Source organism: Sander lucioperca, chromosome 23, assembly GCF_008315115.2.
Source record: "Sander lucioperca isolate FBNREF2018 chromosome 23, SLUC_FBN_1.2, whole genome shotgun sequence".
Lineage (NCBI taxonomy): Eukaryota > Metazoa > Chordata > Actinopteri > Perciformes > Percidae > Sander > Sander lucioperca.
Genome location: NC_050195.1, coordinates 10,715,596 through 10,730,438, shown reverse-complemented (window position 1 = coordinate 10,730,438; position 14,843 = coordinate 10,715,596). Strand labels below are relative to the sequence as shown.

Below are 14,843 nucleotides of genomic sequence, written 5' to 3'. Positions count from 1 at the left end.
AATCATATCGCAATCGCAACATCGGTCAAAAATAATCGCAATTAGATATTTCACTCATATCGTGCAGCCTTACGGCTGGCCCCCGGGAGGAGAGTTGTTCATGTGGTTGTAGGTTGTTATCCTGAGAGGGGAAGGTCTTTGTTAAAGTGCACATATTATGAAAAAATCACTTTTTCTGGGATTTGGTGTGTTATTTTGTGTCTCTGGTGCTTCCACACTCATACAAACTTGGAAAAAAACATCCATGCTGTTTCGAGTGAGATACGGTTTCTGAATGTGTCCTGCCTTCAGTCTCCGGGTGAGCTGGTCAAAATCTGCAGGGCTTTCTACGTAACTAGCCGAAATGAGGTGGCTAACCGTAGTATGCTAGCGCTAGCATGCTAGCTCGTTCTGAATGGCAAAACACTGCTACAACACACACTAGTTCACCATAATCTACAAAAGAACTACTTACATGTCCCTGTTCTGCAGGTATTCCACACAAAGTTGGAAGTGTGCCCTCGTTTAGAAGAAGTCTCCAGGCTAATCCTGCCTTGTACTACTGAAGTTGTAGAAACAAACAGCTAGCTAGATGATGTGATCTTACCTAGCTACTGAGCATGTGATCTTACCTAGCTACTGAGCATGTGCGACTGCCAACAAAGATGTTACAGCAGTGAGAGGTCTCACTCTGTAGCTAAAACAGAGACCTGAACACAGGGTGAAAAGAGGAGCTGCAGCAATGTGCAGTACAACAAAAATATGGTGTTTTTTAGGGCTGCAACTAACGATTATTTTAATAATCGATTAATCTGTCGATTATTTTTTCGATGAATCGGATAAAAAAAAAAAAAAAAAAAAGCATTAATTTACATCAACTCAATACATACTTACATACATACTTGTTGTTTTAGTTAATAGTTGTGTAAAGGTAAGTAACCCAAAGAGCAGATACAGACAACACACACACACACACACACACACACACACACACACACACACACACACACACACACACACACACGTTCACTTGAAGCTTATTCATTAAATTATTACCATCATTGTAGTAAGTGCAAGTTAAGTTCATTTGTACACCACATTTAAACACAGCTTAAGATGACCAAGTGCTATAAAAGAACTTTAAAATGAAATTAAAAAGTACAACACACAAATATATTTGTCAACAATAACTGATATGGGACAAAGCACAGAATATATACATGATGAAAATTAATGGGCCAAAAAAGGCGAGTGAATAAAAACGTGTCTTTAGTCTTGCTTTACTACTGTTATTAACGAGCTAACGCTATCTTGTCATGCTAGTCAAGCTGGATAACGAGTAAATACCACATCAGCACCACTGGAGGGACGTTACGTTCCTCACTTCAAAATGGAACAAAAGTAGGATTGTGTAGTGACTTTACCCTGCTGTTGAACTCCCTTCCTCCTCATCAAGGACTCCAACATGTTTACGTTTTAGGTGCTGAATCATCACCGTGGTGCGCCCGTGCCATGCCGTGTCGCTTTTGCTTATCTTGCAATTAACATGTTTTCGATTGATTTAGTGTGAAATGCTCCCACACGTTGGATGACTTAGGTCGTACTGATTTCTCTGCCTCCGCCATGTGTTTCAGAACGACGTTAAGGGTCTCTCCGGTCTCTCCATATTTCCTTTACCCGCTCTGCTCTTTTTTCTTTCGCTCCGCGCCGCTCCGTACGGCACTCAACTCAATTGCTTTTATCTCCGCGACTGAGTGGCGTGTCGCGCGACACAACGAATCGCTAATGAAATTCGTTGCCAACTTTTTTAATAATCGAATTTTATCGATTTTATCGATTCGTTGTTTCAGCCCTAGTGTTTTTTGAAAATTAAACCATGTAAACATATTCTGGTACAACCTCAAAATACAATTATGAACCTGAAAATGAGCATAATATGGGCACTTTAAAAAGTATTTTTTTCACGGTGACCTCCCCTTTTGAACCTGGCGAAGTTTGTTTGGGGACATTCAGTGGAAAAGACGGCATGTTGTGTTGTGTCTGTAGGGGAGAGGACTCACAACACATGCACGCTGGGATTGAGATTGTTTTTGTTTTTTTTTCGCTTCCTTTTCTCTCTCTCTGATACACAAGGACACAGCCCCTAAAGGGATGTGCTTTGATAGAACCTTGGCAATAAGCTCCAAATGAGGGAGGGAGAGATAAAGGAGAGACGAAAGATGAGTGATCGAGGAATGGAGAGCAGATAAAAGAGACAGCATGAGGCTCCGAGGCAGATGAGCAGCAGGGGAGTTGAGCTGATTTTTAACCATGCTACAGGCACGGCAGTGCGTCTGCCAGTCCAACACTTTGCTACTGAGTTAAACCTCAACAACTGCGGTCGGATTCAAAGTTGGCATTCATGATTCCCAGAGCATGAATCCTATTGACTTCAGTGATCTCCTGCATTTTTATTTAGCGCTACGAACAGGTTTTCCACTACAGGATGCATTTAAATTAGTTGAACTCTTAGATAGGGCTGGGCGATATGAAGAGAATCAGATATTAAGATATTCTTGACCAAACATCGATATTGCAACGATATTAGGTAGGGTTGACTGTTGGTGCTGTCACAAAATATTTACACAATGAGAGTTGTGATACATTTTCATCAGTAATGTGGCAAATAATAGAACAGCTAGTAAGTCTGGTGAGTTCAGAAAGTGACATCACTTTACTGTAATGCAGCCTGCAAAACCAGACACCACTTACTCTGCTGCGTGACTTCGCTACATTGAATGCATATTAGCGGAGTGTATGTGCCGCTAATTGGCTACACCTGCTGCGCACACGGCGTAGGATTGTGTGAGTCACAGGTGAGACGGAGGGCTTTTGCTTTTGGGATTGTTGTTGTTTCTTGAAATAAAAACAGAAACTCTCAAAATAAAACTGCCAATACGCTCAAATTCAACAAGCAATTGGTTGTATTTTAGCAGAATAATGAAAGCAGCAGAACTGACTACACTAATCACACATATCTGTTATTTATCGCAAGTACTATCCCGATAGTCAACAACGTTATGGCACATGGCATGTATTTTCCTCATATCATGCAGCCCTTGTCACCACATTGAAGCGTTACCCTCGCCAAAATGCAACCTAGGGTCTTTTTGTGAATGTACCCGAGTCAAACTTTCGTTTAAAAGCATATTTAGGACGGAAGCGTCACTTTTAAGATTTACCGTATTCTCGTTTTTCGGTCAAATGGCCTTTTGAATGAGAATGCTAGGGACACTTTTATGCTAGCCTCAAAATAGCTATTTTTAAAACGCTAATAAGGCTCGACACAACATGATACTCTGCTTGAAGTATCGCCAGGGGCTCTACACATGAACTCGAGCATTGAGAACATTGTTTGTGTACACAGAGTTTACTAAAAGGAAAGGTTTTGAGCAACTTACTGTAGCTGTTGTTCTTCCGGTCGCCGTCTATCGAGCCAGTCAAAAATAGTCGAGGGAGGAGAGTAAAGATGGAAAGCTCCTAAAGCTTAGTTCCATATAAATGCACGGATAATTCATTGTTTTGTCGTTATTGAAACACAATATTGACCTTGTAGTTGAAAAAGGAGTCTCATATAAGAATGACATTTCCTCCTATGGAGTCCGTTCATTCACATTCGGAGATCGCCTATTTTGGACTGGGAAAATGGCGGATAGCGTAAACAACAACTGCTACCGTGGGTTGCTCAAAACCTTTCTTTTTAGTAAACTCTGGGTACACAAACAATGTTCTCAATGCTGAGTTCATGTGTAGAGCCCCTGGTGATACTTGGAGCAAAGTCTCATGTTGTGTCGAGCCTTCTTAGTGTTTTAAAAATAGCGATTTTGAGGCTAGCATAAAAGTGCCCCTAGCACTCCCATTCAAAAGGCCATTTGACCGAAAAACAAGAATACGGTAAATCTTAAAAGTGGCGCTTCCATCCTAAATATGCTTTTTAAACAAAAGTTTGACTCGGGTACATTCACAAAAAGACCCTAGGTTGCATTTTGGCAAGAGTTACACTTTAATGGAAGCTTGTCTACTTCCTCCCTGTTAACTTTTAAAGGATGCAAAACGTGTGTCACACTTCCCTCTCATCGCCCTTGTAACACTGCAGGTGCCGCTGTAACATCCCTCCCCCGTGAGTTATCCGTTTGATCTATGGTAGCCCCCCCCATGTATGATTGACAGGGGAAAGTTTCAGTGCCAGATGGATGCCACGACACATTTCCTCCCGTTTTTTTCCTTCTCCGATTCAGATCTCGGTTTGTCGCTCCATCCATTCACATTGTAATAAAGATGGACTGCCTTTTGGATTCACCACTGCTCGCTGCGTTCAGCGCTGCCAATGAGCCTGTCCTCGCGGCCAAATTTATTTGCTTGGCAGCCGTTCCTCAGATCATTGTTGGATGTTAAACGAGTCAAGGGTGGCGGCAGGGATGGAGGGTGTTGAAATTAATCATTTCCATCCAGAAAAGGATACAGTTCTGAGACAGGTTTGTCGAAATGAGATGTCATGTGTGTGCCTTTTGATTGTGATGGAACTAATCTGTCACATATAACTCAAGAGAATGCTCTTTTTCTCATCGGCGTAGATTTCGGGGGGGGGGGGGATGCAGGAGATATGTCTCTATTTAGAAGCGGTAGATTTGTCCCCCTCCAAAAAATATGGAAGACAACCCACTCCCCAAAAGAGAAAAAAAAAGAACCGTTCAGGGGGCTGAAAATGTGTACGGAAAACAAGAACTGTGTTTACTTTGCTACGTTAAAGAACGCAACGGGAAGTAAAAAATAAAGATAGATTTATGTAGATTCAAACTTTGGGGCTTCTTGCTTTAACAAGGTCTCATTCTCTAACAGACTTGTTGAGATGTACATAATTCCTAAAAAAAAGTGATGATGTTTTTGCAGAAAGTTTTGAACAATACAGGAGAATACAAATTGAATTTACATAAATAAAGACATTTGCACCATTAATTGTTGCAGAAGAATTCACCAGAATGCAGGAAATGTAGTGTTTGACGCTCAGTGTTGAAACAAAACCTACGCCCTTGCTTTTGCTTGTGCAGTTTAAAGATGGTTTTCTGTATAAACAAGTAAAGGGGAATATCTGTACGACATTTCACATCCTCAGAAGAAAATAAAAAATATCATGCTGGCCACCAGGGAGTCTGCAGCAGCATCCCATTTATTCCATCCATCACAAATCCTCCACAGGGGCTCTAATGTGTCTCTACTGCCACGGGGGAAGCACTTCACTGACTTTACACCCCACTCCCTCCAACTCTTTTCTTTTAGCTATACCTGTTTTTACATCTGAATCAGCAGCACACAAACAGGATGATAAACTGGACAGCCTTTCCCCTTCTGCTACATCAGGCGTCTCAGTGGCTGTGTGTGTCGCCATGGCAGCCGGAGAGGCTTGGCCCAGCACCTTGCCAGCAGGGAGGTTGATGGTCGCATGTGGCGCAGCAGGAACGGAACCCTTTGACACACACACACACACACACACACACACACACACACACACACACACACACACGTAGTGCGTCTCACTATCTTTGTGGGGACCCATCATTGACATAATGCATTCCCTAGCCCCTTACCCTAACCTTAACCATCACAACTAAATGCCTAACCTTAACCCTTACCCTCACCCTAACCATAACCTAATTCTAACCCTAATCCTAAAACCAAGTCTTAACCCTCAAAGAGCCCTTTAAAGTCGTGGGGTCCAGCATGTTGGCCCCACAAAGCTGTCCGGACCCCACAAGTATACTGTATTCCCGGTTTTTGGACCCCACGAATATAGTTAAACAAGAACACACACACACACACACACACACACACACACACACACACACACACAGAGTATAGCTGACAAATGCAGTGATGGCAGGAAAGATTTCATATTTTCTTTTCGTTTTTGAATTGAATTTCCTTTTATTTCGCACATTTCAAACATTTAAACTATTATATTATGTAAAACTAAACAAAATAACCAAAATTAACGGTGATCAATAAGCAACATGAATTAACAGTTCATGTTTGAAAAAGGAGTAGGCAATCTGCTTTATCATAAAGTCTGTTAAAAATGATGCATTTTTTTGTAGATGTAGATTTAATATGTAACCAGTCAAAGTAGTAATAAAGTCAAGGTGGTTAATTTTTATATTTTAACATTTTTTATTAAAAATGAATGAAATAATACATTTTTTTAACTGGATGAAGGACTTTAATATTTCAGAAGTTATCAGAGATAGAAGGTGAACATTAGCAGCAGCCCCTCCGCCGATCAGCTGAACAGCGCCAGAGAAACACTGATATTAAATGTGAAACTACTTTATTCAGTGTTTTCTTTTTTTTAATCGTGAAACTACTTTATTCAGTGTTTTCTTTTTTTTAATCAAGGTTGATTTTTTTTTTTTTTTTTTTTTTTTTTTCAGTTATGAACAACACAATTTATGCATAGGATTGGGCATCAAGAACCGATTCCTACTTGGAATCGTTTCAAAAAAAACAATTCCAGTAGAATCGTTTCGTTATTGGAATCGTTAAGAATAATTTAGAGGATTTGGTTTCAATTCCGATCATCGCTTCCCAATTTAACATGCATACGTTTTGGTTTCCGAAGCGGCCAGGCGCTTGTTGTGTTGTAGCCTTGGAGCACAGTAAGCAGCGCTCTAGTCTGGCTTTATTTTACATTGAAAAAGCCCTGTAAAACTGCAAACCACCATTGAATCAAAATAAAACTTTCCTCTTACTTGTGAAAATGGGCATGTGACCCGCTTCAACTCCACCCCTCAAAGAATCGAGAATCGATGAGAACCGGAATCGAAAGGAAGAATCGGAATTGGAATCAGAATTGTTAAAATCCAAACGATGCCCAACCCTATTTATGCAGCAATCAATGGTCGTGTATATTCAGTGTTATTCCTAGTGGTTTAAATCATCTGGTCGGTTTGTTTCGAAGGGGAACTCCCGGTTAAAAATCTCCCAAACGTTAAACACAGAGGAATCCTAACTAGGACAAGCTGACTGCAACGCTCCGCCTTCTGTTATTGTTTTGTTTGAGAGACCCCTAGCGGCAGAAAATTACATATTTGTACCCCTAAAGGCCCTGACACACCAACCAGACGGGCCGACCGTCGGCAGAAAAGCCAGCCGGACTGATCAGTTGGGTCCCGAGGTCCAAAAAATGCCTCAGAACACACTGAGGTGACGGCGACTTGAGCGTACGCTCTGCGCGTGCGCGAAACGTAATACGTCTCCATAGCAGCAGGCAGCGCTGCTCTGTATTGTTTCCATTAACAGTCTGATTATTTCCCAGAAAATGAGAACCGGCAGCTGATTGGACGAACGCGTCACGTGGTTCTTTTTTCTCTGGAAATTCACAGCCAGACTGTCATGGCGGCTTGTTCAGAATACGATCTCACATTGTACTAAAATAGTTCACCGAAACGTGTTTCTGAAAACATTTTAAGCGTGAAATAGGCCGTGCAGTTGCTGAATCTGTCTTCATTTCAGATTGACAAAGGTCAGTTTAAAAGATTTTCGTCAGATTTTGAGCGGCTCATCCGCTCCCCATTTCCGGGTGAGTCCCAACTGCCCTGTCCCCGACTGAACATGTCGGGTCAGCCCAAATGAATGCCGACGGCTCCTCGGACGGCCGACGGCACGGAACACACCGAGCAGACTCGAGTCACGGACCTCGCCAGACGGCCCGACGCCCGATTATCGGGCTGGTGTGTCTTCTCTCTAACACACATGAGCATGAAAACGGGAAACTGTGCTGCAACAATGTTTTGGTAAATGGTCCCTTTTTTGATAATGAGGGCTAAGTACCATTCAAAATGTTTCAATACCAATACCGTGACTTCGATACCGGTTCCTAAACTATACTTTTTCTCGATACCAATAACTAACAAACATAAATTAAAACATAACACATTACGACAAAAATCAGCCCCATACTACGTGAGCCCTGTCTCTGTGCGTGTCTCTACGACATGTAACGTTAGACAGCCAATCACAAACATTATTAGATCTTGGTAGAAGCATGCTGCGTGCTAATTGTCTCACTGACGCTGATGAGATTTACTCCTTCGGGTGTTGAATGACGAGGCATTTCTTCGATACTCGATACTTTTAGAGGCAATTCGGTCGGCGCCTACAAAGTATTGAATTCGGCACCCAGCCCTAAATTAAACCCTGCACATTAGTAGCAGGCCCTCAGTGGCGTTTTAAGTACAACAAATCACCCGCTGCAATGTGTTGAAGTGGCGGAGGACTTTAATTCCCCCCGTATTGTTGTATTGGTTGTGTGCTGAAGCATCAAAGGAGGAATGTCAAACACACATCAGGTGTTTCTGCTCGAGCCCCTTATTACTGGGACGGCCGCTTGTTTTCCTACTTGTGAGCATGTTTCCACACAATTTGAATTAATTGGATTGTAAATTGATCCTACTTTGGAGCCGAAACCCCTGGAAAGCCGGAGCTTTGGCGCCACACAACAGTTTAATCTGAATACTAAATGTTATTAAAAGCCTCTCCTGCTCCGCCTTTGTATAGGACAGTGTGTACCTGGTAATGAGAAAGGAAAAAGCCCCATGGGCCTATTGCATTCATTGTGCACTAGCATGGTATAATTCAGGAATTAATTGCCTTAGTGCCCAGACGGCGCTGTAATGGTTTGAAGATAAACAATATGACTTGCCTTCACAAGGCCGCTTTACTTGTCTTCCCATCTGAAAACGGTAAGCGGTAATGTTTTTTTTTTTTTTTTATATATAATGAATCGATAAGCGCTTCAGGGTTATGCAGTGGCACATGTTGCTGTTAAATACATTCATTTTGGAATACATCCTGAATGTAACTTGTGAATATTTTACAACAGGAAGAGTTCTAGGCCTGCAACTATTGCAACTGCAACTACTTTTTTTGGAGTAATCATTTATTCACGCAGTCTAGAAAATGCTCAGAAGAAATTCCTACGTGACGTCTTTGAAAGTCAAAACCCAAACGTCTTACACTTGCAAAGATATATAAAACCGAGAAAGGCAGCAGCGTCTGGAACCAGTAGATGATTGCCATTTTGTCTTCATAAACGGTTCAAATGAGTAAATAATTAAAAAACCCTTTGAGTCAACACAATTACATTTCTTTCTACAGTCTTCATTGATGCTTCTGTCTCTGTTGGGTGCTTTTTGTTGCTAAAAAGAAATGGACCAGACTTTCTTTGAGCTTTGTTTTTTTTTTTTTTTACTTTGTACTGTGGGCTAGTTTAAACTCCATCTAAGTTGTGGCAGAAGATGGTTGCATGTTGGTGAAGCCACACGACTGAATCAGATAGAAAACCGAAGAAAGATTCAAGAAAGATTCAAAGAGGGTTTGAGGGAGATGCGTCTCAAAGTAACTCTAGATTTAGATGATTTTGTGAGTTAACATTTTGGTTTTTAGTATCTGCTGTTGCACGCCACTGATGTTTTAATGGATGAAAGGGAAGCCGACGATCTACTGAGCGTTTGAATATTTATTTTTTCCTGTGATTAAGGAAATTACAAATAAATGTTGGTTCTCTTCACTGGATTTTGTTCTCTCATCTCGTTGGCCAACAGTCTCTTTATCTTTTTCTCTTTTTAAACTAGCCGGCAAGCCAACAACAACTTTGTTTTTAACACCAGCAGCCTGTTCTAATACTGATGTTAGTGGCACACAAGTGCTTGTTGTGTGTATTTGACCCACGTTCAGCACTGAACACTCTGCCCCAATAGTTTCTGGGCCATCAGGAAGTACAACACTCACAGCAGGTACTTTTTTGGCAGCTGAATCGATGGCTGAAATTACTGTGGCTAAATTTAGTCTCTGGTTCCTCTGGTCAAAAACCCAGCTAAAGGTCCTGAAATGGTTCCTGGGCCTGGAGAAGGGCCGAAATTCCATTTTCATGTGTTGTAGTAGGAGTTTTAAAGTGCGCATATTATGCTCATTTTCAGGTTCATAATTGTATTCAGAGGTTATATCAGAAAAGGTTTATGTGGTTTAATTTTCAAAAAACACCATATTTTTGTTGTGCTGCACATTGCTGCAGCTCCTCTTTTCACCCTGTGTATTGAGCTCTCTGTTTTAGCTACAGAGTGAGACCTCTCACTGCTGTTCCATCTTTGTTGGGAGTCGCACACACGCAGTAGCTAGGTAAGGACTACTAGCCAGTCAGAAGCAGAGTATGAGGGCGTGCTGTGACAGTAGCAAGGACTACTAGCCAGTCAGAAGCAGAGTATGAGGGCGTGCTGTGACAGTAGCTAGGTAAGGACTACTAGCCAGTCAGAAGCAGGGTATGAGGGCGTGCTGTGACAGTAGATAGTTAAGGACTACTAGCCAGTCAGAAGCAGGGTATGAGGGAGTGTCATGCTAGCAGCTAGGCGAGCATTATAACGTGTGTTCCAAAGTGACCACGTTTGTCTCTGAAGTAAAGGCTGGACTACAATAGAGCTGTTTGGAGCAGTTGGTGAACAGTGTTTTCTGTTGGAGATGGTAAGTCCCTTTGGGGTGGACTTTGGGCTTTTTCACTTTGTAAACCTATAACGTGCACAAAAAAAGATATGTAACACAATAAAGGAAAGGCAAAAAGCCAAAAAGCATAATATGAGCACTTTAAGGTAAGTAAGAGTATTGCATTGCGAGACCTATCTCCATGGTGAGTAAGGCCTGGCTACACCACAGATGCATTCTGGGATAGGAGGAAAAAAAAACATTGCATTTCTTTAAATCAATCACAATCATCTTGGGCGGTTCCAAGCTCCGCACGCAGCGACGGTGGCTCTGCTAAACAGTCTCGGGCAGGAACTTGTTTTTTGTAACATTTGCACCACGCAAAAAACAAAGCGCCACATAAATATTGAAGTATTGAATAAACTTAACTGTTCACACAATACAGTAACGTGAGCTACTGTATATAAATTAGCTGGATACACATTTAAACGTAATTGGCTCTTACAAATGTATCGCCGTGTGTACCTCGTCCACAGCAATCCCACCAATCGGTCCCAAAACGTCCCAGTCAGAGAGGAAATGCTGTGAACATATTCTTTGTAAATATTTACAATCATTCCCCAAAAGAACCAAGCAGGCCTGCCTTGTTGCACGATCGAATTTTTCTTAAACTCTCCATTTTCAGCGTGTAGCTTGCTAGCTCGCAGTTTGTTGTGGTTTCCCGAAGCGAACAGTTTGAGAAGGCAACACACGGAGAGGAAGGTGAGGAAACGTTCCTCTGTTATTCCAGACTAGGGTGAAGTAGTACAGTAGTAGCTGTTTCAGGAGTAATCGTATTTGTAGTTTTAGGGGTAAAACTAGTCAGTATTTCATAATAAGAGATAAGAAAAGAGAGATGAGATACATGCTCCGTACAGCTGTAATGTTTTTCATATTTCCTATTTTGTTCATCATCTCGCAACCTTGTGACACCTTGAGTATCCCGAGCATCCATTCTCCATCTAAAACATACTTTAAAATACCGCCAACTTTAACTTGAAATCTCTTCCCTTCAATGCCAACAGCCAGTTTCATAGAGATATCTCACTTTGCTGCACTGTGACAGGATTTAAAATCCCATCCAGCACACTGTGCTTGACTATTCTGCGTACAGCACCTCTGCTTCTCATCTCGCCCCGCTCTGCTTACACAGCCGAGGCTCGGAAAGGAAACCGGCAGACGCTCCTCACAATGTAGATGACAGGATAAAAAGAGAAAGCGACCGAGTGGCGGAGGATGAATGGGGAGCGGGGGAAGCAAAATAAGAATGGAGGGAGTGATAGAACGGGAAGCGAAAAGGCCAGGGAGAGAGGATAAGCCATGTCTCTCTTGTCTTGACATTTCTCTCTGTCTCTCCTGGGAATGAGTACCCCGATATAAATGTTCCAGCTGATGATGGAGTGGGACAGGAGAAAGAGGAGGAGGCGGGGGCAGAGAGGGTTTGATGTGCATTAGTTATTACGTGCAGCAGAGCCGCTCCTATAATTTGGTTTCAGGTTGATGTAATTAAAAGGTCCGGGCCTCAGCAGTTTTCTCCACGCTAATTTGTTTAGGAAGCGATGATTCCCCCCCCCACGCCCCCCGGCAGCCGGTGACGATAGCGCTACAGTGACTCTGCTGACTGCTGTTGCTGGTGGTCATGGCAACAGGAGGGCCCACAGGTGTCCATATTGGTGTCTCTGTGGAGCTAGCTGCTCCCACAGCGGGCCGGATTAACATTCAGCCCTTTGCGCCACGTGCTGAAAAATAAGTTTGCCTGAGTATTGTGCCAAAGGAGACATTTTGCTTGGATGAAGGGACATTTAAACCACATACACACCTGATATTAACTAGGGATAGACAGATTATCAGCCATGGCAGGTTATTGGGCCGTTTTTTTGGCAGTTTGCAGATTATCTGTATCAGCGTTTTATTTGCCTGATAACCGATAAAGTTCATTAATTAAAAAGTGTTCTACTTTGGCTCGGCTACAGCTCTGTGTCTGCCCCTCTGCTTCGGTCTGACTTCATGTCCTGCCCACAACACTATCTGACTATCTTTTACTGGGGATTATGTTGAAAGTTTTTTAATGTATTAAATAATTGCTTAAAGCATTTAAACAAAGTTTTGTGTTAGAGTTTGTAACATTCCAAAATCTTAATTTTGACTTTAAGATTTTCATTTTCACTGTATATGGTTCCAAATATCTGTTATTGGTTTCATTAACTACTAATAATCGGTATCGGCCCTGAAAAACCAGTATCGGTCGATTCCTAGTATTAACAGGATGAATAAAAAGTAATCGCCTAAAGCCTAAACTCCCCCTAAAACCTGCACAAATGGTTGTTTTTTTACATTTCTGTTGACGAACGCGGCGTAGCCTAAATCCTAGTCTTGCATTGACAGACCTTCCTCCACAGTGCTCCGGAGGAGGGTCTGGCTAGTCCACACAGCATCCTGGGAAGGGAGAAAAACATGGTCTGGTTTATTGGCATTTCTTTAAACCAATCACAATTGTCCAGACGGATCCACGGTGCCTCTGCAAAATAGTCTCAGGAAGGAACTTGTTTTGGCAGAACATGTGTATGTTCAAAAGTAGTTTTAGTCGTGCAACAGAAAACTCAGATTGGACAGATAGTTTAGCTAGCTGTCTGGATTTACCCTGCAGAGATCTGAGGAGCAGTTAACCATAGTCTTCAGAAATCCACCGGAGTTTAAAATTCCAACATAAAGAAAGAGGAAGGTGACGGACATCGGCTAAAAAGAAGGACACGAGGAATTTCCGGCGGCATCGGAGCAATCCCAAAGTGGAACGTAATGGATACCTAAATCCCAAAATGAGTCTGCACAGTGACTATCACCTTCATTCCCAACAACTGAGTCAACATGGATTCCTGCCAAACAAAATTCTGTGTGATGAAACAGATCCTTGCTCACAGGAAAAGGACGAATTGGAATTAAAGGAGTTGTGAGTGTCTTCATCCAGAGAAAGCCAGACTCACCAGCGTCAGATGCGTTGCATCTTTGGTTCTCTTTTGATTCAAAGCCTCACAGTTTAGATACGGGTGTGCTGTGTTTGCTTTTACTTGATGTACCCTTGCAGGATTGCTGGATATTGATGTTTCTCAAAAGATATCACTTGCGAGAGTCTGGAGCTGGCATTGTGTGAAGTTGATGCCACTTTTGAAAGCCTACATTTATTTAAATTTCCCTTCATTTTGTGAAATCTTTTTGAAAGCCCTGCTGAAAAGTCTAGCATCATAACCACGCAACTTCCCATTTCTTACCAGGGCAGTTTGCTTATTTCAAGAGAAGCATCATTTTCTAAGGTGCGCTTTGAAATTGCAGCCATTACCTCTGTTAATAATTTACCCACTTTGTAGCATTAAGTCTGACAGTTCTGCAGCGCCACACTGCAGCTTTTGGGATTGGTTTTTCTCTGCAAGGCTTTTGATAAAAAAGGAAAGCTTTATCTGCATCCAGAGGCCTAACCTCGGTGGGTCGGGGACTGATCCCGCAGCTCTGCTTCCTCCCAGACAGCCGATGGTAATCTGTCCACTCCTCGGGTGGCCTGAGTGAAAGCACGAGCTGGCTGTCGGATCAAAGAAAGCCTCTCCTTTGCCTTCTCTGCCCACTTTTCTAGGAAAATAAATATTTTATAAGCTTTTGTTGCCAAAAAAGTCACGGGTAAGAACAGTGGATAACCGGGGGCAGGTGGAGGTTTTATTTTGCGAGCTGCAGGTTTGGCAATCACAGAATCTGTAAGTGGCATTGACAGGTTTTTCTTGATCTCTGAGAGGAAATGCAATCCCACAGGCAGGATTGGACTGGATTGCATCTACGGATATCCACACTTGGCCTCAAAAAGAGTGTTTCCATCTCCTGTGGCTGTGTTTACTTAATACCAGACGAGGCAGGCTTTTCATGTATAATTATGCCCATTAGATCAATCTAAATCCCAAACTAGGACTGCAGCAGGAAAGATGGTTCCAGCCTCCTCGTTTTTTTTAAATTAAATTCTGGCATCTGTTTGGACATCACCACAGGAAATGGTGTTATTGCGTGAGCTGGTTCACCAAATGTTCAACCATTAGCGCTGCTTGGTTTTAAGCAATTATAGACTCCCAATTTGGCAAGCGTGAGCTCACTATTTGTAGTTCACTGATGTCTTTTTGTGATTTCTGGGGTTTGCAGTTCCAAATATTTCAGTTACCTCTTTGAAACTTTGTACGTTCAGCTTTTTAAACTGTATCTTTATTGAGTTTCAAAGTTCATTCTGGACCTTGGAAACAGCAGCTGACAAAACACTCTCACCCCAAGGTCCATTTAGTAGCTAATCT

General features: G+C 42.2%; 1 protein-coding gene across 4 annotated transcripts in view; it reads left to right on the top strand.

The window, feature by feature from the left end:
• rnf152 (ring finger protein 152) overlaps nt 1–14,843 on the top strand; it is a 72,102-nt gene that overhangs the window by 26,448 nt on the left and 30,811 nt on the right. Inside the window, exon 2 of one of the 4 annotated variants that reach the window (XM_035998225.1) lies at nt 10,020–10,024. The exons of the other annotated variants lie outside the window; for them this stretch is intronic. The gene's annotated coding sequence lies outside the window, so the exon portion shown is untranslated. The remainder of the gene's footprint in view (nt 1–10,019; nt 10,025–14,843) is intronic. 4 annotated transcript variants of the gene reach the window in all.